Raw genomic sequence first — 24,589 nt, 5'->3', positions numbered from 1 at the left:
TGCAAAGACCCACATGTAAATTGCCTTAAAATAGTTTATCTAAAGAGATATTATAAATAAAATAGGAGCTAATATGTCATCGAGTGAAATCTCACAAATACATTTATTAATGAAATAAAATACTTAAAACTCAGGGCTGCTGAGATGGGGAGAGTTCATTGTTTAGAAACTGCATTGAGAAAATTATAACTTTCATTCTAGTCGTTGGCAAAAAGACATTGGATGCAAAGTAAATCAGTTAATCACTCTGTATTTGTGTGCTGTGGTCAATAATTAAATAATAATGATAATGATGATAATAATAATGTTACCAATTCCATAACAAATATAATAAGGACACTGATAATAGCAACAGGATAATAGCAGTTTCCATTAGCAGGACTCTTATTAGATGGTTACACATGATGTTCAAGTCAGTTAACTCTGTGAGATTCCAGGGCCAGAACGGAAGTACATGATCTAAAATGAGAGAGTTCTCTTAGTATGGCTTCTATCAACTGTTTCTACATTCCCTATTTTGTTTTCTTGTACCTTATCTTCATTTCTATTTCCACTTCCTTTCAGTACCCTTGCAAAGTTGTGAAGGGTCCACTGAATGACTGCCTCCCAGTGACCCCTTCCAGAACCCTTCCAAGATGTTATGTGTATATATATTTGTTCTGTTCATAGGCTATGGGAGAAGGAGAATAAGATATTAAATGATTAGCAAGCTTCACAAGATACTCTGAGATTCATGGATGAATTGTATAATATCAACCATTACTATTACAGGATTTTGGAAGAGAGGAAGTATGGTGAGATAACTGTCCTGACCAAAGTGAAGAAAATATGGAGATCTTTTTGGCCCAATCACTGATGGCCGGAAAGCCAAACTGAGCCTAGACAGAGTGTAAGGAATAGGGGACAATGAAGGTTTATAGGCAAGACACAAGCATTAAACCTTGCACTGGGGCTTAAAGGTAAGGCTTTTCTCTCTGATCTCTTAATTGTAATACATGTCTGCGCCCGTACAGCAAATAAAAGTAGGTTTATCTGCCACAACCATCCCAACCTCAAATGCTACATGTAATGACATTCAGTTAGCTTACTTGAAAGGAGAATTACTACACATTTCATAATGGAACCTTATCCATTCCTCATGTCACATGTTCATACTGGCTGTTCATAAATTCTCTGCATGCGTGTTTGTGTGGTTAATTACCATATCAAAATACATGGTATCATAAGGAAAAGATTTTTAGCAAATTTGCGAAAGGAATACATAAGTACTCAGCATTTGTCATCGAGTTTGAATTTCTAAAAGCCACAGGGTCTGGGCTAATTCTTTTAAGAATGAATCACAGATTATATTTACCAAACAAGAACAGTAAAATCTATGTGGACTTTTAGCTATTGAATGTCTCTTAGTAACTCTTTATTGCATGACTTTCTTGTGGCATTCTGGGTGCTTTTACTTTTATAATGGGAAAAATATCATTTTTGTTACTTGAAAGTCCAGATGATGTAGGTAGGGCCAGGTCTCCAAATAGCATATACATCTCACTTGAAACCTCCAGCTTTGGAAACTAAGAATGGTTGGACTAGAACAAATGGTAGGACAGGTTCTAACACTGGGGGTGTGGTGGTGCGTGGAACCAGGTCCAGAGTGGGGCTTGGGAGAATTGTGGAACTTGTTGGTTGACCATGAGGCAGTAGCCAGCGCACACATATCGACATGTGAGTGTCTCCTGTATGGATCTGACGGTCTACTGAGCAGTCTGGTACTGGCTTTTACCTTGTTAGTTAACACCAATGGTTTTCTATGACCGTGAGAATGTGTTAAAAAAGCACCATTTTGAAAAAGTGACCGCTTTCCCCACTCCATCCATTATGCTTCATGAATGGAAATCACATAAAGTGAGGGTTAGCAGTAATTTTCTGACTCTTTCTGTGAACTTAGAGTGATCTCTTTGACCAACACGATGAAGGAGTTGGGGGCAATGTTGTGGGATAGATTCCAGGAGCCAGGCTTTTAAGCATTCAACCTCTTCATTCTTTAGAGTCCTTTCCTGATTTTTTGCTTTAAACATTCAGAATGGACAGAAACATAATTTCAAACTAAAACAAAGGGAGAGTGCTACTTTTGCTCAACAACAACAACAAAATAAAACAACAACAAAGACAAGAAACACAGTTCTCACAGGCTTTTTAGGGCAATAAAACTACTCTGTAGGATACTAGAATGGTGGATACATGTCATTATACATTAGTCCAAATCCATAGAATGTACAACACCAAGAGTGAACCCTTGTGTAAGCTATGGGCATTGAGTGATAATGATGTATCAATGTAGGTTCACCAATTGTAACAAACGTACCACTCTGGTAGGGGATACTGGTAATAGGGGAGGCTATGGATTTGTGGGAGCAGTAGGTATATGAGACATCTCTGTACCTTCCACTCAACTTTGCTGTAAACCTAAAACTGCTCTAAAAAAATAAAGTCTATCAAAAAAGAAAGAAACACATTTGTAAAACCACTGAGCTAGTCTAAAGGAAGAAACAACCGTGGAGAGGATGAATGCCTTGCCCTAGGTCATCCAGCTCGTAAATGTCATAACTGATGAGTTTCCTGAGATTGTGATTTCAATATTGTTTCAAAACACAACCATATTTTACAAGATGGCAAAAGCAATGACCTTTCTGTTGTGAGAAAGGTTTCTAAACCTCACACCAAACATGTACACAGGCAATGAGTCTCCTTCCTTCTTCTCTGGTGCTTCTTCCATTGCACCTCATTGTCTCTCAAAGAGCCAAGCCTTACGGTTGAAGTGGAAATTTCAGGGGATTCTTATTAAATTGCAAATATGTTATATGATTAGAATAAAACATCAATTGTATGGTAAATATGAATATATTGATACCTAAAAAACGTCATTTGCCATCTGGTTTTACAAGAATTAAGTCACTAGTCACTGCAGTCACTGACCTTCAACATACCCTGAAAAGAGTTCAGGGTGGAGCTCAGGAATGAGGCACTCTGTGCTCTGGGAAAAGGTGGCAGAAAAGGCCTTCAGATAGTTAGATATTTTCAGGAGAAAATATTTTATGAATCCAAACTCTTGCATTTTCCCATACTTAGACAAGCACTAAAACCATTAACTAAGATATCGGACTAGCGGAAAACCTTCTACCAAAATGTGTGCTTGGCTGAACATACTCCCTTCACCAATAACACATATATACTGACCTCCCTACCTCCCCTCCCTGACCTCTTTGGAGCAGTTCCTCGGAGCTACTTGAGAAGCTATAACTCCCAGGATACAGTCCTTAGTAAGTTCTCAAGTAAAACTGAACTTACAGCTCTCACATTGTGCCTTTTTTTTTTTTTTTTTCCCAGTTGACAACAGATAGGGTTGAAAAGGGGAGAAGAGAATAAAGCATGGGTGGGGTTGGGAGAACAGTATTAGGAACAGCTAAGTCTGGAGAGGGCAAAATAGATTCAAGTAGTAGTTTAAAGGACTGAGAGTACCAGAAGACCCTACAAGGATAGAGGGTGTGCACGCATGCGTGCGCACACACACACACACACACACACACACAACCTAGGGCAGGAGTCCTGAAAATATTCTTCACATCAGTAAGTGAAAAAACAGTAATCTATTGGGACCTACCTTATAACTAGAATATAAGAAACAGTTAAATAATTACAGACCTATAATTTAACAAGCATACCTTCGTTAAACGACAGTTGCATTCTTTTATAGTAAATAGATGTCCCTAGTTACTGAGAGAGGCACAGCACAAATATAGCATGTATGAAAAGAAAACCTTTCTAGAATTTAGAAGAATTAAATTTGAAAAATAGAATGACAACAACTTTCTTTAATTGGCATTTTAGTTCTTTCCTTGCCAAATAAGAGACACGCCTGCTAGCTAAAGCAAATCAACCACTGAGGACAAGTAACAGATAATTAGTACTTACAGATATTTTAAAACTCTTAAATAGATTTTCATTAAATTAGTATGCTTTGACTTTATGGACTGATTTCTCATGACTTGCTGCAGCTTAAAGCCAAGACAATTTATTACTGGGAAATGATAAGCTTCCTGGGACTGTGAACTTAGTATTGTTTCAGGACACAATCTCATTTTACAAGGTGGCACTAGAAATGATATTTTTCATGTGTGGAATGTTTCTGAAACTCATACAAAACATTCACATGTGAAAGTACGCTATGTTCATTTGCTATTTCTGTGATTAAAGTTAGTATCATTCAATTTAATCAACATTTTTGAGGGGACATATCATAGTGCTTTGAGGCTTCAGCTTTGGGTATTTTAGGAAGAAAGCACACACACAGATGTTAGGAACAAAAATGCATTCACATATCATGAACACTGTAGAAGAGATGGTTGGGACTGACAGAAGAAGGGTCCTACACATATCCTATCTAATGTAATGAGCAGCCCCAGGAGGAATGGCCTCAAACTGAGTTTTTAATAATGAGAACCATAGATTCTGGCAGATAGGAAGAGAGAGTCGGTCCTGGGCATGAAAATCCCCGTGAGCAAATTCAAATGACTTTGTGATGAGTAAAGGCAGGGGAAGGTAGGCAATTTAGCCTGGCTATAATTGAAAGCCTGAGTCTGGTGGGGATGAACAGTATGAAGGAAGGGAATGTGGTAAAGTGTTCTGAATTCTTGGAGGGAGGAAGAAACGTGCGTCCAAAGAGTTAATTCTATTGATTTTTTGGGTTGAACGCACTTGTTTCTTGCAGCCAGCAGATGTTTTCTTCTACACTGCAAAAATTTGTGGTTGTGGGATGGGCTGTTGCATAATTAGAACAGGACCTAATGAACTAGAATGTCTTTTCTTTTCTTTTCTTTTTTTTTTTTTTTTTTGCCTAGAGTACTTAATAACTTGATTACTTGAGAAGTCACTTAGAAACCAACTCTCTGGGACTGTGTTTATAGGAACTGTAACTCAGACCTAGTTCTGAGCAGATAGGATCATGCCACTCCCATGCTCTTTTTTCTTCAGAAAAATCCAAGCTCTTTTGCTGGGTTTTCAAGCTCCTTCATCAACTGACCCTTGGTGACCTCTCCTGCTCAATTTTCACTTCTTTATCTGGATAACTTTTACTTCTCTATGTAGATGGGGTTCAGGGGTTGACTCCTTTGGGAAGACATTTATGATTGCTTCTCACTGCTAACAGGGCTTTGTTCTTGCTTAGTGTTCCCATAAATAGCTATAGATGTTTCCATCACTGCATTTTCTACACGACTGTATGTTACCTGTTACTGCTTCACTTGCTCCTCTAGACTATCTTGCTCATCGTTGTCTTCTCAAGTCTTAGCACAAGGGCTTCCATAGATTCAATATTCAGTATATACTTGAGCTAAGGAGAATATTATCCATGAATAGCTTTGAGTTTTTCTTTACGTAAATTGCTCTTGTGTGGTGATAATGTCTTATGCAATTGATTATTAAACTGCCACTCATATTTGGGGGGTTAAGTTAGATCAAGTTATTTTTATAATGTTTAATATATAATTTTATTTTGTTATATGATTTGATTCCCTAGTCTACATTTAGAAAAGCAACCTGCCAAATGTTTTAAAAATGTGAGCATTTAAATGTACATAGTGGGTCCTTACAGAATTGTCTACCGAGCACTTTAGTCTGGATATTGCCTCTCAAACTTCACCCCATCTACACGGTTATTTTAAGACCTAGGTTTGTTACTTGTAGGTTAGTTGTAGTGGGACCCCCATCATCTAAGGAGAGTTGACCAGTTAAATTTAAGCACCTAACCTGAGCTGAAACATGAGTCCCTCCCTAGGAATTCTGGAGATGAAACAGAGAATGTATGTATACTCTCTTTTGGCGAGCCTAGAATATGAGATGCAATTTTTGGCAACTAGATTTCCCTCCACAAGGACCCTGGAAGCAAAGAAAATCTCCTTTGCAGAGAGAAAGAGAAGACTGACCATGATCACTGGAGAGAAGAGACAAAATATGTAAAACATGTTTTAAACATGTGTGAATTTCTTGTTTCAGTAATTCTTTAGGGCTAGCCATATTCTTGTTCTTGGGCCTCATGAATGACCTTAAGTATCCTTATAATAAATATATACTTTTTCTTAAGTCAGTTTGAGTCAGATCTCTCTCACTTGCAACAAAGACCCAAATTATTACAATATACAAGACACGGTCCAAGTTTCTCTTCAATTATGCATTTCAATTACTTTTCTGATACATGACACATTTTCTTAAAAAAATTCAATTGGGTAATTACAAACTTAATTCTGGCAACAAATTAGTGAAAAATCAAGGTCCGTGAAAAACATCCATTCCTACCCCACATGTGTAAAGAAGGAAATTAGAGGTAATTTAGAATTGTACAAGCATAGAATGAACGAAGTCCAAACCCCTAATTTTAATGTTCTTTCTTTTTGTTCTAATCTAAATAATCATTTAAAATATTAGACCTTCAGTGGCAACTAACATTAAAAGGAAGGAAAAACATTTTTCCTCCAGTTAAAGATAAAATGTATTTGGACATTTTGGTCAAATTTTATGTTTTCCTGGTTTACCTAGAATTTTTTCCATCGTCTCTTCATCTTGTTTGGGTGGTGATTAGAGATTTTTGTAAAGACAATTCCTGTAATAATCATGCCTCTTTGCCACTGGAGAGTACTTCCCTCCTTCCCCTTTGCACCTCACAAGCATTCCCTGATTAGACATTCCAACAATTCTTGGAAGGAAATTGGGTGATACTGTCTGGGACTCCATGGTCTCTGAGGAAACTATCTATTTTAGTTTTTTAGAAATAAACCAATCATAAGGACAGCAAGTATATCTATCAGCGAAAGGACAGAAATCGCAACATCCTGAAAGTCTTACTCATCAAACAGGAAGTCACTGCCAAAAGAACATTTAGCTAATTCCCTAATGAAGGTCTGGCTATGATTGTAAGACAATAGCAACAAAGTCTTACAAGTGCATCCAACAGTTTTTTGCTTTGTTTTGTTTTTTTTTACTTCTTTGTAGTTAAGTATTCAAATGTTCTTAATTTCATGAAGACACTGATTTATACAAACTCTGCTTTAGGTTGAAGCCAGCTGCCAACCAGCCCTATATAAGCAAGTTCCGTGTGTGTGTGTGTGTGTGTGTGTGTGTGTTTGTGCATGAGAGAGGGAGGGAGAGAGAGAGAAAGAGAAGAAGGACACACTATACTACAAAGCTACAGTAATCAAGACAGTATGGCACTGGCACAAAAACAGAAATATAGATCAATGGAGCAGGATAGAAAGCCCAGAGATAAACCCACACACATATGGTCACCTTATCTTTGATAAAGGAGGCAGGAATGTACAGTGGAGAAAGGACAGCCTTTTCAATAAGTGGTGCTGGGAAAACTGGACAGGTACATGTAAAAGTATTAGATTAGAACATTCCCTAACACCATATACAAAATTAAGCTCAAAATGTATTAAAGACCTAAATGTAAGGCCAGAAACTATCAAACTCTTAGAGGAAAACATAGGCAGAACACTCTATGACATAAATCACCGCAAGATCCTTTTTGACCCACCTCCTAGAGAAAGGGAAATAAAAACAAAAATAAACAAATGGGACCTAATGAAACTTAAAAGCTTCTGCACAGCAAAGGAAACCATAAACAAGACAAAAAGAAAACCCTCAGAATGGGAGAAAATACTTGCAAATGAAGCAACTGACAAAGGATTAATCTCCAAAATATACAAGCAGCTCATGCAGCTCAATATCAAAAAAACAAACAACCCAATCCAAAAATGGGCAGAAGACCTAAATAGACATTTCTCCAAAGAACATATACAGATTGCCAACAAACACATGAAAGAATGCTCAACATCATCGATCATTAGAGAAATGCAAATCAAAACTACAACGAGATATCATCTCACACCGGTCAGAATGGCCATCATCAAAAAATCTAGAAACAATAAATGCTGGAGAGGGTATGGAGAAAAGGGAACACTCTTGCACTGCTGGTGGGAATGTGAATTGGTACAGCCACTATGGAGAACAGTATGGAGGTTCCTTCAAAAACTACAAATAGAACTACCATATGACCCAGCAATCCCACTACAGGGCATATACCCTGAGAAAACCATAATTCAAAAAGAGTCATGTACCAAAATGTTCACTGCAGCCCTATTTACAATAGCCAGGACATGGAAGCAACCTAAGTGTCTATCAATGGATGAATGGAAAAAGAAGTTGTGGCACATACATATAATGGAGTATTATTTAGCCATAAAAAGAAACAAAATTGAGTTATTTGTAGTGAGGTGGATGGACCTAGAGTCTGTCATACAGAGTGAAGTAAGTCAGAAAGAGAAAGACAAATACCATATGCTAACACATATATATGGAATCTAAGAAAAAAAAAAATGTCATGAAGAACCTAGGGGCAAGAAAGGAATAAAGACACAGACCTACTAGAGAATGGACTTGAGGATATGGGGAGGGGGAAGGGTAAGCTGTGACAAAGCGAGGGAGTGGCATGGACATATATACACTACCAAACATAAAATAGATAGCTAGTGGGAAGCCACCGCATAGCACAGGGAGATCAGCTTGGTGCTCTGTGACCACCTAGAGGGGTGGGATAGGGAGGGTAGGAGGCAGATGCAAGAGGGAGGAGATATGGGGATATATGTAAATGTATAGCTGATGCACTACGTTATAAAGCAGAAACTAACACACCATTGTAAAGCAACTATACTCCAATAAAGATGCTTAAAAAAATTAATTAAATCTTTAAAAAAATGTGCATATAAGGGGACTTGTGCAGTTTAAACCAATGTTATCAAGAGTCAACGGAATATGTACATCTTTATACACATATAAAATGGTAAGAAAAATAGCATCTTCATTTTATGCATGAGAATACCAGGGCATATTTATTAACTCATGCAATTATTCAAAGTTTCTTTTGAATAATCTGAAACATTTCGGACTTTGGGTTAGGTTATAGTAACTCCATATTAAGCACAATGAAAACAAATACACAAATATAAATGAATGGATCTTCCATTTAGTAAGATAGGGTGAGGTGACTTACTCTTTGCTTTTTAAAGATACATTGAATTACTATTACTGAAAAAAACGATTGTCAAAGAAGACAGCAAAAAACCTCACTAAAGCAATAATGACATTTTCAGTTGTATTTCAGATTTTTAAGACTGGAGTAAGTAAAACAGAACTTTTAAATATAAGGAGGACCATTTTAAAGAATTAGAAAGACCACAATGGATCTTCTCCAATCACATTGCAGAGTATATTAGTAGTCTTAAGTGATCCCTAGGAGCTACATGACCCCCACTTCATGAAGTGGTCCAGAGCTGCTGGCAACATGGGAAGTTCCATATGCTTATTGAGGATGGGTGCAAATGCAAACTCTTGACAACTCTAGCTGAGTTTAATCTGTTAAATCAATGTTACAAAAATGCTGGTTTGACCTCTGCCTTAGAAATTGTCGGCACAGTTCTCTGTTGGGTATTCTATTGCTTGTTTAAATATTCACACTTTTTTATGTCACATGAAAATACTCATTGCTAATAGCAAAACTCTGGATTCAGGTACAAAAGGCCATACTTGAGATAAAATAAATAAGTAATAAGGTATTATCAAATACAAGACAAGGAATTTTGGCACTGTGGTGGCAGCAATATGTTGGCAATCAGCCCTAGAGAGTGTTCTGTGGAGCATTCTACAAAGGCCCAAGGTGGTAAGTCTAGAAAAGGCATTTTTTTCTTATTATTTACCCAAGCCATATTAGATGATGTTCTGTAGACAAATCTCTGTAGCACCATCTAACCTATTCTTCATTAATTGTTGCATTTATGGATGGATGAACTGGTTGGTTTATTCATTCTTTTATTTATATATGCAATCATTATCTATTCAGAACCTGCTATAATACATCAGGTACTATATTAAATATTGAGAAAAAATTAAATACAACATAATATTTATTCATTTGTTCACAGTCTAGCCAATACCCAACAGATGACAAGATAAGTGTAATAATACTAATGTGTACAGGCTATTAAAGACATTCATAGGAGGGTCTAGATGTGAAGGGTTCAGCGTGTACCTGAAAACATGTTGTGATATAACAATCTCATACCCACCATGCAGAAATGTTTACAAATGCACTGTTTTCTCATTGTGAGAATATACTCAAAGTCTCTGAGTTTAATAGGTAATTAGAATGACAGTTTTTGGAGATAAAGAAGAACTAGAGTCTAGTGTCTTATCTGCCATCTTCTTAGGTGTCTTTATCACTTTGAGGCTCAGTTTCAGAATCTTTAAAACAGCAATAATAATAGTAATTGCCTCAGGAGTGTTTAAGGATTACATATGAGTGATTATAAAACACTCATCTCAGTGCATGAGATATAGCTGAAGCTCCATATACAATCACTATTATTATTTCCCATAACTGCTGCAGCCAAAAAACAATATATATATATATATATATATATATATATATATATATATATATATGTATATATAATACAAGGTTCAGGACTCAATATCAAGAATAGAAGTAAGAATGAAACATACTATTTTCCCTTGGTTGATAATTCAATTCAGAGGGTAGGAACAGACTTTCAAAGAGTAATTTAAAAAGAAAATGCAGTATTTATGTTCCAAGTTACTAGCTAGAGATGTCTGAGGCAGTAAAATTGGAGCTGATTGCTAATGGAAGGATGGCGTTTTAGACATATGCAAAGGGAGGTGGTAAGTTTTAAGACTCCCTCCCTCCACAACTGTTTATAATTCAGAAAATCTTAGAATCAAATATTTGACACAAAGATAAAACTTTTTTGTGGGAATTCTAAATGATTATTTAATCTCTGCATGAATAACTCTAAATGAAGATGTAAGTGGTATTTTGACAGTACAATAAAAAATAGTTTAGCATCACACAGTCTGATTTCAAACTATATTACAAAACCACAGTAATCAAAACAGTATGATATTGACATAGAAACAGACACATAGAACAATGGAAAAAAAGAGAGAGCCTAGAAATAAATCCATGCATATATGGTCAATTAACTTATGACAAAGGAGCCAAGAATATACAATGAGGAAAGGACAATCTTTTCAATAAATTATTCTGGGAAACTGGAAATGCAAAAGAATGAAACTGGATCCGTATTTTACACCATACACAAAAAGAAACTTAAAATGGATTAAAGGCTTAAATTTAAGACCTGAAACCATAAAAATCCTAGAAGAAAACACAGCAGGTAAGCTGCTTGACATTGGTTTTGGCAAAGATGTTTGGGATTTGACACCAAAAATAAAGGTAACAAAAGCGAAACTAAGCGGGACTATATCAAACTGAAAAGCTTCTACACAGCAAAGGAAACCATCAATAAAATAAAAGGCAATTTACAGAATGGGAAGAATATTTGCAAGTCATATCTGGTAAAGTGTTAACACCCAAAATATAAGAAGAACCCACACAATTCAATAACAAAAGAACCCAAACAGTCCAATTAAAAAATGGACAGAGGAACTGAATAGATATTTCTCCAAAGAAGATATACATACCAAAAAGATGTACCTGGCCAACAGGTACATGCAAATGTACTTAACATCACTTTTTACAATGGAAATGCAAATCAAAACCACAATGAGATATTATCTCATGCCTGTTAGAATGGCTATTATCAAAGAGATAAGTGTTGGTGAGGATATGGAGAGAAAAGAACATTTGTACATTGTGGATGGGCATGTAAATTGGTGCAGCCCCTATGGGAAACAATGTGGAGGTTCCTGAAAAAAATTAAAAATAGAACTACCATATAATTTGGGAATTTCACTTCTGGGTAAATATCCAGAGGGAATGAAAACAGGATATTGAAGAGATATCTGCACTTCCATGTGCATTGCAGCATTATTCACAACAGCCAAGATATAGAAACAACCTAAGTGCTCATCAACAGATTAATAAAGAAAATGTGGTATACACACACACACACACACACACACACACACACACGCACACGCAATGAAATATCCTTCAGCCATGAGAAAGAAGGAAATCCTGTCATTTGAAGCATGGATGAAACTTGAGTTGCATTATGCTAAGTGAAAAAAGACAGAAAAACAAATACTTCATGGTATCACTTACACGTGGGATCTAAAAAAAGTCAAACTCTACAAAGAGTACAAAAATGGTTGCCAAGGGCTGGGAGATGAGGGACATAAGGAGAGGTTGGTAAAAGGGTACAGACTTTCAGTTATAAAATGAATAAAGTTTGAAGATATAAAGTATAACATGGTGAGCACAGGTGAGAACGCTTATCTGAGACGTTTGTATTGGGAGTAGATGTGGAACACTGTTCTCTTTGTCCAGTCCCCTCTCCTTTTTTTCTTTTTTTTTTTTTTGGTAATTGCATTTTCAACCCATCCCCATGCTTACCATGGGAAGAATGAATTAATGCAATGTCCACTTATCCACTCTCTGGGACTATATTCATTTTTCCTGGGATATGCAACTGATCTATCCTGGACCAATAAATCCCTATCCAAATTTTATTTTGGAAATTAAGGAAAGTTAAGCATGCACTCACTATACTCTTGCTTACTTGAATTGAACTATATGCTGAACTTTAATGTTTAGGAAAGGTGGTGACTGGGTTTAAGTACGTTTTTACTAATCAGGCTGCTATTTTGCAATGTTGAAGTTGTGAATTTTAGCATTTATAATCCAATCACATCATTTGAGGAAGGGTAATAAAGCATGGCTTACATGATGTATCCAATCAGAGATAAAGACAGGGAACATGACTGTCTTCTATAATTTTGTTATAAATCATAAAATGTATAATTTTCATGCTAAAAGCTTAAGAGAGACATGTGTGCTATGCTGGGGTACACTTTTTTCTACAAGAAAGTTTAAAAGGGGCAATGGAGCATTTTTATCTGGTTGCTGCCCAAAGATGGGGAGCCTTGACAGTGGAAGGAAATAACCATTAACACCAGATCCTGGATGTCATAGAGGACCACGTGATCCTCATACCCAGCAGTAATATGTACAGTTGTTTAGGCAATCTGAAAATAGACTAAGAAGCAATGTTCAGCTGAGACTCAGGATGCTTCTTTGGAGGAGGCTGACTTCCAGGAATACAGGCTGAGCTAACATCAGGTTTGCCCTACGCAGTTCCTTTTGGAAGGGTCATCTTCTTCTATAGGGAGTCTTACCATCGGCCAGATCCAGTGGTATATAATTTATGAAGATAATGGTGATGATAAAGATAAAAGAAAATGACAAAGAAAAGTTAAAAGTAAATAAAAATGCAGAATAAGAGGAAACAGTGGAAGAGAAAATGAGAAAAAAACAAAGCAAAAGCAAGGATAGAAGCCAAATAACCAAAGGCTGCACCTTGTACTTCATTATGCATTAGCTCTTTAGATTTTCATAACTCTATGAAGGAGTTATTATTTCTCCCATTTTGCAGATGAAAAAGTGATGATCAGAGAGATGAGGAGACTCTCCCAAGCACCTGCTGTTTTGATGCTCAGAATCAATTTCCTTATCCCACTTTTTTTTTTCCTCCAATAAGAGCATTCCAATTTCTACTCTGGACCCACTTATCATGCACTCTTATTATATGTGCTTAAGTTTGAGCTCCAGGAAGGAGCATGTGGCCCAAACTTACACTGTCCAATCAACACATTTCATTCCTCTGGCCTCAGTCATTGGCTCAGGAATACATCTCTCAGGTTTAAGACTTTTGTTTGAACTGTTAGGCTGAGAAAGCTCAGATTTCCACTGAATTTGAACCTGGAAGCATTTAGGATTGGAACTGCTAGCCTTATTCACAACAGCCTTATTCACAACAGCCAAGATATAGAAACAACCTAAGTGCTCATCAACAGATTAATAGATAAAGAAAATGTGGGGGCTGGACAAAGAGAGTTGGAATAGAGGTAGAGACTGGTAGAGACTGGGTCTTGGTGACATTGTCAAAATCTTAACGCTAACCATGCCTGAAAACTACATTACTCTGGCAATTTTATTTATATAAGGAATAATTTTTTCTGCCAATATTTATGTGCATATAAGCCTGTGTTGTTCTTTAACCGGCAGCAGAAAAAAAAATCTTGACTAATACATAAAGCCAATTAACGAGTTAGTGGTAAAGAGGGTATTCAGATGAAGATTCTCTGACTCTACCATTTATGTAACATACTGTAAAACTCCCCAACTTAAAGGAAAATTTCTAATGCAAATAATATCATTTAACAAGGGGACTAGCCTAATTTTGGTTTGGCTTGTTATACTATCAATTTTTTCTTCTTTTGTAAAACCAGGATAATAACATTATCTCATTGGGTTGTTATAAATACTCACAGATAATTTGTGTAAAATGTCTTGAATAATTACAGGCACGTGGTAAAAAGGCACATGCTAAACATTTGTTAGAAATTGTCAGAATTATTCATAATTCTTATAGTCAAGTGTGCCAGAGAACAACTATTTTCAAAATATTTCTTTCATTTAGATGATAAGAATCATTAGGGTATCATTTACCTGGGTCTTCATTTGTTCTTATCAAATCAAACAAAAAAGAAAGATAAGAAATGAAAATGCTTTATACCTTACACCTTTGTGTGAAAGTTTTTTCTGGACCATTTTTTTTAAGAAAAACATCTTTCAGAAAACCAGCTCACAACTTTGGCGCTTTGGTATATTTAGAGTCAAGAAAGCCACCAGAAGGGACATTTTTAGATGTCAACATAGTGACATGAGATTTGGGCAAGTTTTTCAACTTTGAAGGCTTATTTGGATCACTATACACTACAGATGCATCCTCCCACTCTGGGGGTCATGCTAAATTTATAGTTCTTGTTTGGAATCAAGGTACATGGAAAAGGAAAGTAGAAATTGAGTTGTTTCAAGGATAAAGACAACACCTGATAAATGCAAAGCCAGACCACTCTGAAAAAAAAAAAAAAACAAAACGGTCAAGTTAGTTACACTTATGCCAGGCACACAGAATTAATCTGATTCTGGCTGTTCACAGGCAGAATCAAGGGGAAGAGTATGAACTACAAGCTGCTAGTAACTCCCATTGGACAATGAATGCGACGTGTCAAAAGGTCCATGTAAATTCAAAACTTTAAGACCTAGAGGTGTATTGAGAAATACTCTGGTAATATTTTTCAAGTCTCTCCTTGAATAGCAGTGACAATCTGCCAGGGGAAGTGAGTGCAATAAAGCTCTACTTAATATCTCCCAAGAGCCACAGGTGCAAGCTGATTTCTCGAGCCAGCCCCTAGAGACAAGCAAACGTTATATTACAACGAATGTCATAAGACGTACAGAAAGTAGCATAAAATGCCTAATTTATTCACAAAGTGACATTTTATTTAGTGCAAATAGACAACTTGGGCTTTTACCGAGGCACTTTCAGTAATGAAAGGGTGTTACTAAAATAGGTTAGAACAGCTGACATTGTTGTCTTTATAACACAAGTTGCTGTTCTTTGGCTGTGGCAGAATTTAACCATAACATATAAGATGTCTAGTGTTCAATAACCTTCCTAATGAACATATGCTCCTCCCTGGTCCAACACTACATGATTCCTTCCTGGCCATAAGCTTTAGAGGTCAAGTTACTGTTTATTACTATGCATCAGTGTTTCCAGAGTGATTTTTGCATAAGAGTGTTTTTTGGAGCTCTGCATTAATTTACTACTCCAGTCAAAGGTTAACTACTATAGTGAATGCTGTGCTTAGTTGAGCACAGGGTCACTGTGTACTTTTGCTGCTCTGACAATTTATATCTGTTTATGGTCTCTGGCAATATGGCTTGATAGTGGAGTCATCCTTAAACATTAGCTATTTTCTATATTCCTATCAGCCCTATAAATATTAAATAACTGCTGTATCATTCTAGAGAGTTACAATTTTTTTCTCATCCCCTTATTCTTTTTATGTCTAAGCTTATTGCTGGATGCACACAAAGCATATTAGGAATCAAATGACATATTATGACAAGTGGCTGTCAAGTGCACAGATTAACCAAATGTAAATGAGTCTATTTCTTATTGAAATTGCAAGGGAAGTAAAGCCTGTTTTCCCTGTGCTCTTCTTTCCAAGCCTGGACCTCGTTCCCAACTTAGTCCCAAGATCCAACATAAACTTCGTCACCTCCTTGAAAGAAAAGTGAATACATACCCACCCTTGATACCTAGGGCCCTGCAGAGTTTCTGATACCTAAGAAATGCTTAGTATATGTTTTTTGAACTACACTAAGACACAACTGTATCATTTACCAATTTCTGGTACCTTTTTATTTTAACAAATGAATCTTGGGGGTGTAAATATCTTCAAGTACTAAAAGACAATCTCTAATAATGGATTTCAAAGGCTGATAAGAAGAGGTATTTTGAGGGAGGGGATTTTGGTGCATTTCTTTTATCACATCTTGGACCAAGATGGTAAAAGCCTGCTGATAAAGCTAGACCTGAATGATATCTAACTTTAAAATAAGATAAAACTAAAACCTCACCTCCCATGACTATGTAGACTACCCACATGGCATGTCTTCATGCTGGGAGAAATAACGATTCTTTAAAAAGAGACTTCAAATGGTTGTAAAATATAAGCTTCATAATTAGGAAGCTGAGAGAGAAATCCGCCAAGCACTTCATTATTATGGCTGCGGTTGTGCTCTGTTACCACTGAGGTGGATGGTTTTAGGGGCCACACATGGCCTATCCACGTGAGCTTTTCAGGATATGCCATTGCCTTTAAACAGAGCACACGATTATTGCTCTCATGCAGGTTTTCTGAACGACACCTATGAATGTAGAATACAGCCATTCAAAGAAAGGTGGAGGTGCTTCTGCATCAGATTTGTGAGCTGCTTGAAGCTCCCTGCTAAAGGTGAAGGCCCACTTTCCAATGAAAAGGTAGCCTACAAGTGATGGCTGCCCCGGAACTGTGTTCAGCATGCAGCCTGAGCACGAAGGGTCCGCCCAAGACACGACCCACTGTCATTTCCTTCCTCCTGTGTCAGTAGGGACCAGAAAGCACAGGGATCTTAGACGCGCCAATTATCAAAGAGCATAGATTTGTCGATGCTACTTCCTACTGGCGCACAAGAAAAGAAGTACATGGACAGGGAAAGTATGTTTTGAAGCCCTTTTTCCTAGAGGACTTCAGAACACATCCCAGCACTGTGAATAGATTTTAAGGCAGTAACGTATCGATAAGAGTCTCTGTTAAACTTCGGACAGCCATTAGAAAAAAATATCCTGAATCCTACCTTCATCTATGATTAATATGAGTTGCTGCTAGTTTATTGGCGATGGCAAATAAAGAGAACTACTCGGGAGAGAATATCATCTTCAATTACACAACTCTCAATGAGTCTTTTTTTGTTTTTAATTTTATGAATGCTATGAAATTTTACCATTTCACTCTATTTTTGATATTGCTTATATGTGCATGTTTCATATGCCCTCCTAACTTCTACAGAACCAGTTTAATCAGCCAGCTGCTATGCATAAGTGATCACAAGTGGAATTCAGAAATAATTTCAACATTGCTATGTTGCAGCTCTTACACTTTAGGAAGAAATATCAATAGTTTGAGGAAGACCAGCAGTTTAATACTGAACTTAGTACTCAAATAAATTAAAAATGGGAAGCTCTCCAGGAACACCTTCATTCATTGTATCTTGCCCCTTCCACTCCTCAGAAAAATCTGCCAAAAACACATTAAGAATCTGTAGCAATAAAACTCATTCCTTTGTGGTATCAGTCATTGCTGCAGATAGACTATAATGCTGTAATTTTATTGGACACAAAATCTAATATGATTAGATAGACTTTTGGAGTTTTTGTAATGATGACTAGAACTATGATTGTGGCCAATCTGAATGGTATCCACTAGAGTTGTGCAGTAAGAAATCTTAGCATGGTTTAAAGCTATCCATGTCATTTGCTCTCGGGTGAGAGTATATGTACCAGCCAGTACTCCTCCATAATGCATTTCAACAATTTTGAATTGCAGTAAAACCAAGATTCCTTAAGGGCTCCCATTACAATAAATGCTGCTAGAAATAGCAATTATTGGGGCATGTGTGTCTGTGTCTGTGTGTGTATGTGCATTCCCCCACTGAGTTATAAAACCATAATTCTTTGCATTAACACTGAGATTTTAGAACCTCAGTAATATATCCACTGCTAAGATACCACACAATGGGAGTCTTATATGTGAGTAAAAAATGTTGAATAAAGATTAGCCTTGCTTTAAGCAGCATTACAAATATCTGATTCTGCATTTATTTTTCAATTGTTCATAGTTACTTGAGACTTCTGTTTGACCCTAGATTGTTCTTTCTTACAAGAAGAACAACATAAAAGCCTATCTTTCTGGATTCTAATATCTACCAGTAAAACCCTGGAGTTTTATAGAAATAGATACAGGTATTGATTTCTCTCCATAAAGATCATAGGGAATTCATGACTTCTTGGCTACTTTTAATTAGCATAAAACATGCTTTGTTGAGTGAAATCGTGGGTCTCTGAATCTTTAAAGAGAAATTATTATAGCCAAAATAGAAATCTAAAAATCCAGGGAGTCTAGGTAAAACTTTCTTCTTTTAAAAAATATGCTCTCAAAATCTTTATGCTGAAGTTAGACTGCAAACTACATTTCATTTCTTCCCATGGTACTGAATTTAGTTTTTCTGTACATTTAAACCATGTCTACAATTGATTGAATGGTTCAAAGCAATACAATGTTATTATAAATCTTTTGCAAGGTTGTGGTGATGTTTTGTTCTGCCCTTGTACGTTACTTGTCACTGTGGAAAATGTAGCAGTATACACACTGGAGATCTTAGCAGAATAGAGAGGCTGTTTCCAAATGTGTGCCTGGCACAAAGATTTCACACTGAATTTGAAACTATCAGGTCTCATTTTGATAAGGAGGCTCCCTATTTTATGGTAGCAAAACAAACCAGCACAAGTCACGTGTCATTCATGACCACTTGTTACTTCGGAAAACCACATATACATCAAGAAAGCGTTGTCTTCAAGGCGTTACCAAAAATTTCCCTCTGATGCAATTAATTAAAGTAGACATACTTCCCTCAGATTTAGGACCTTAACTCTGTCAGTAATTTACTGCAGGCCTCAAGTGACAGGCTGTGCGAGTTGGTTAGCACAGTGTTTTCCAAAGGCTCAACTGCAAGATTAGTTTTAGCTGGTAATAATATTTGAAACACGCAGCAAGCAAGAAGTTCCTTTTTCTAGTCTTTCAATGTTCCTTGTTACCTCAAAGAGAAAAATTCTGCAGCTATATGTCTTTAACATCTCTTTAATACTTCTCAATCTCTCTGTTGCACAAAGAAAAGGCCTTAGGCTCACTTTTGGGCAGATAACAGCATCTAACTAGATTGTATTATACTGAGTTTTTTTTTTTTTGGTGGGGGGATTCTATTCATAATAATTGATATAGGTATTTTAGAATAAACGTTTGTTTTTATAGTACATTTAAAAATTAATAAGTCAATTTAAGACTGCCATTTCAACATTAAGGAATAGGTAGTAGGGGATGTGATATGGCGCCTTTCTGAAGGCCACCTGTAGTAGAACCCAGGTATGCTAAAGTCAAGAAAGTGGTACATTAATGACAGCTATTTGGAGAGGACATGGTGCAAACAGAGTCACATATTTCAAGCCCAAATGAACCAGTTATCTTCCCTATAGTGTAATGATGAATTTGGAACAGAGACTGATTATCTTTTGTGTCTTTGCAGAAAGGCCAGCTGAAGCCGATCCAGAAGACCTTATGGCATGTACACACGAGAAGAAGGTTTGAATATACCAGGGAAATCAGCTCCTATAGAGTAGTGCTCTGAAAATTTAGCGTGCAGATGAATCTCCTGGGATCTTGTTAATATGCACATTTTCATTTAGTAGGTCTGGGATGAGGCCTGAGATTCTGCATTTCTCAGGAAAGGTTCCTGCTGCTGGTCCAGAATAGCAAGGAACACAGAAAGTTAAACACCGAATTCCTGGTAATTCTTACTAAAAAGAAGTGGAGAAAGGATCCTTGGATACAGCACATTGGAGATAGGCCAGAAAGAGAAAACTGATTTTTCAACTCTTACCTGGATTTTGAGGGCTAGACCTCTGTATTATAATGTAATGGAAGGCCATCATAGCATTGTCATGGAAGGGTACACCCACCCCTAAAGAAACAGATGGCTTAAACAGGAGGCAGGGCAGAGGTGAATGTCATGAAAGATATACATTCATAATGGAAACGTCCAGACCTGAGGGCAAGGGCATATGGGTTAGGACAGAAGAGCCAGAAGTGTTATCATTACGAGAGAACACTGGGACACGTGGAGGAAATGTATGGTTTGTTACTAGACTCAGATTGTAAAATCAGCGCAGAGAAAAGACAGAGTAGTGATGGGATTTCAACTCTCCAGACATCTGCTGGAAGTCTCATTTGGTTAACAGCAGAATGTCTAACAGGTCCTTGACTGGCTTTGCTAACAGCTTCATCTCCCAGAGGAGAAAATTTCCCGGGGGAACTGCCATGCTGTATGCATTTTTGGCCAACCAGGGAGAATTAGTTGGCGTTTCAACAGTGCTAAGTAATTTAGGAGTGAGACATCATATCATTTCAGAGTTTATGATAGGTTGGGAGGGAAAAGATAGTCACATATACTACAATTTATTCAATTGGATTCCAAACAATTTGGAGACACTTGACATGAGATCGTTGGAAGGCAAATTTCTGTCAGCTCTCAAAAATTCAGTTCTGGTTGTATAATACAAAACGATCTCAAGGGGAAGGGATAATAAGAGGTACCTGAAAGTCATTGTAAATATTTAGGAAACGGTTTGATGGCTGAAGAGACTTTCACTGTCCAGGGAGTCAATGCATTCTCCATTACTGAAGATAATCTCTTTGTAGAGGGAAATGAACATAGCAGCAGGGTCGGATGGCCTACGCTTTGCCATCTCTGCTCTAGCTGCCCTGAACTAGTTTAGTACTTCCAAAGTATTGTTCTCTCTCTCTCACCTCCAGGCCTTACTGCATGCTGTCATCTTCTCTGAGAATGTTCCAACTTGTTGAATGGCCAATTCCAACTCATTATTTGGTATCAGCTTAATCATATGGTAGGTGTTCCAGACAGGTTAGATCCCCTCAAAACAGCCCACATTTCCACATTATTCAAATCATTTTATTTCCTGTGTCCATCTTTTCCAACAATTATTACGTTCGGGGATCTTGTCTATTCTGTTTTTTCTGTATCCTCAACATTTAAGCAATTCCTGCCATATAACAGACTCTCATAAATATTTGTGCTATGAATGAATGAGATAAAGTATATATTATTCTAACCCCTTAAGACCAAGGCTTCTATCTTATTAGTGTCTCTATCCTCTTAGGTTTTAACCATGTTTCCTATACATTTTTATTTGTTGAATTGACTTACCCATTCCTTCTGCCCCTCCCTGTCCCCACTGTTCGCTTTTTCTACTTGTTTCCTCAGAGGGAAATGAAGAAGACAGATGAACATTTCAGTTCATTCCTTGATTCTTTCTTTCATCAAACACATCAGATTTTTAAATAAAATATAAAAAGTAAAAAGACATAAGCATGTCCCTAGAGATGAATATTTTGAGGAACAGAAATGGAACAGGAACTCAAAGTGCTGAGACTGATTTCTCCCAATTCTTCAAGGGCTTTGGGTCTCAGGACAGAAAGAAGTATGTATATGGTGATGTCATGGCAGTTAAAATTGCCCCATATCTCATGAAGACTGAACTCAGGTTCATTCTTTAAAACTATAGCCTGGAACATCCCTTCTCTGCCTAGGAAACAAAATGTAACTAGTGATTCCTGCAATTTAAGCGTCTATGAAGCTAAATTAAAGGGCAAGAACAGGCACAATCTCTCAGTCAAGCCTGGGCCAGGCGGCCCACAAGTTGGGTGACTGGATCTGAACCCCACAGGACAGGAGTTCTGAGCTACGGCTATGAGACCATGAGAACTTGGTTTTGGACCAGGGGGCTTAAGAGTCCTCTTTAAAGGTTGAATGTTGTAGAGAGGTTTCCACTGAAGATGAAACTTAGAGCCGAAATTCCAAAACTGACTGAGAAAAGTTACAACATGCAGGATCACAAAATTGACAATCAGGTGATTAATTCACTCCAATACAAATGGAAATGATGCAAAAAAGTGACTTGAAACTGAATATCTTTAGGATCTTTGAAGATAAATGAAGAAATGAAGCCCAAAATATGGAACAGAAACTATAAAAAATAATTCATGGAAAGAAGAAATAAAAATAGGTGGGACTTTTTAAAAGAACCAATTAGCATTATTGCAATGAAAAACATAGTCAATGGTTTAAAACAAACACAAAAAAATCAATCTAGTGGGGGGGGCTGAAACACTAAACAGGTAATTATGCAACTATGTGGGTGAATGTGGTTATGAAGATAAGCAGATGGTGGCACAAATGCCTTAACACCGTGGGCCCTGATCTAGCCTGGTTCTTGGAAGAAAAAGAAATCAGAACAGTAGACGAGGAAGGAAGAACAGAAATGAGCAGATAAAGAGAGGATATCTGCCAGAGATGGAATAAGCAAGGCAAGAAACAGTGTCTAGAGGAACTATAAGCAGTTCAGCGTTATTAGAGCAAAAAGTATAAGTAGAGACTCCGACAAATAGGACTGGAGAGAGGCCAAATCATGAAAGATCTTTTTTTTTAATTAATTAATTTATTTTTGGCTGCATTGGGTCTTTGTTGCTGCACGCGGGCTTCCTCTAGTCGCGGCAAGCGGGGGCTACTCTTCGTTGCGGAGCAGGGGCTCTAGGTGCGCGGGCTTCAGTAGTTGTGGCGCGTGGGCTCAGTAGTTGTGGCATGCGGACTCTAGAGCACAGGCTCAGTAGTTGCGGCGCACTGGCTTAGTTGTTCCACGGCATGTGGGATCTTCCCAGACCAGGGCTCAAACCTGTGTCCTCTACATTGGCAGGCGGATTCTTAACCACTGGGCCACCAGGGAAGCCCCTATGAAGGATATATGATGCTATGTTTGGAAGACCGGATTTTATCTTGTGGTGAAAAAAGGCAGTCATTGGAGGGCTTAAATGTAACGTTCAACATGGTCAGATATATTTTTGAGTTGGGTCACTTTTTTTTTTTTTTTGCGGTACGCAGGCACTGTTGCGGCCTCTCCCATTGCGGAGCACAGGCTCCGGATGCGCAGGCTCAGTGGCCATGGCTCACGGCCATGGCTCAAGGGCACAGCCGCTCCGCGGCATGTGGAATCCTCCCGGACCGGGGCATGAACCCGTGTCCCCTGCATCGGCAGGCGGACTCTCAACCACTGCGCCACCAGGGAAGCCCGAGTTGGGTCACTTTTAATAGCTGGGTGGAGGATAAATCAGAATTGATTGGTAAGATCAGGGTCAGAAAAATTAGACAGAAGGCTGCTTTAATAGCCCAGCTTAGAAATGATGATTACAACAGCATTTTCTTATTCATCTTTGTACTCCCAGCACTCAGTCCAGAACGCGGCACTGAGTAGGCGCTTAAATCATGTCTAAAGTTGTGATTTTGTTCAGCTTGAAGTCAAATAATTTCCAAAATTGGTAAAGCTGAAGTCATCATTAGCCACAGATCCATAACCAGAAGCAATGTTTCTAAAGATAGATCAGCAGGAATCCTGATCAACATAAATCCTTTGCATGGGTTTCAGAAAGATAGAGGTTATCTTGTTCTAAATGGTACATGTTAATCACATAGTCCTGGAGATACACTGGCCATTGGCTAAGGCTTGGAATGATATTTTTCATGACAGGATTTGAGCTGTGTCCAGAATTTCGGTGTGACTGGACAAATCCCATGCCAAAGGATCACAGGAGCATTCCATTCTCATTATAACACTAGTTTGAGGAAATCAGTGGGTGGAAAACACACTGTATTTAGAGGGTGGGGAAAAAAGCCTGCAAACAAATTAATATGTATAGTGATATAAAAGCCCTGCATGTACAGCACACGTTCCTGCCTTTGGAATTACACAGCCTGCTTCCTGCACCTAACTGTTGGCACGCAGCAAATGTAAAATATTAGCAATAATAATTACACTTTGCATATGCTTAATGTCTATCAATAAGGCTATGGCTCTTAAATTCCCTTAAGCTTCTTTCCATTAGAAGCAGTAAATTAAATATATATATTCAAACAAATTAAATGCTGCTAACAGCTTTTCTAATTTGTAAACACTTGCATAAACATGAGCTGTATCAATTGCTTAATTAATCTGAAATGCTAACTTAAAAAGTGAAGTAATGAACAATAGGCATATTACCACCTTAGGATATTATTCCATCTAGGTGTTTTTACAAAAAGTTTAAAGATATGCTTTCTGTATATACTAGCTAAAGTTGTGAAAAATCAATCAGCTCTTAGGGATTAAGGATAGTTTGGAGCTGACCAAGGTTGGTTAGCTTTCTGAATAAACTATTTAATGAAAAAGAAAAT

Source organism: Phocoena phocoena, chromosome 3 (genome assembly GCF_963924675.1).
Source record: "Phocoena phocoena chromosome 3, mPhoPho1.1, whole genome shotgun sequence".
Taxonomy (NCBI): Eukaryota; Metazoa; Chordata; class Mammalia; order Artiodactyla; family Phocoenidae; genus Phocoena; species Phocoena phocoena.
Note: the sequence above shows the minus strand (reverse complement) of the source record.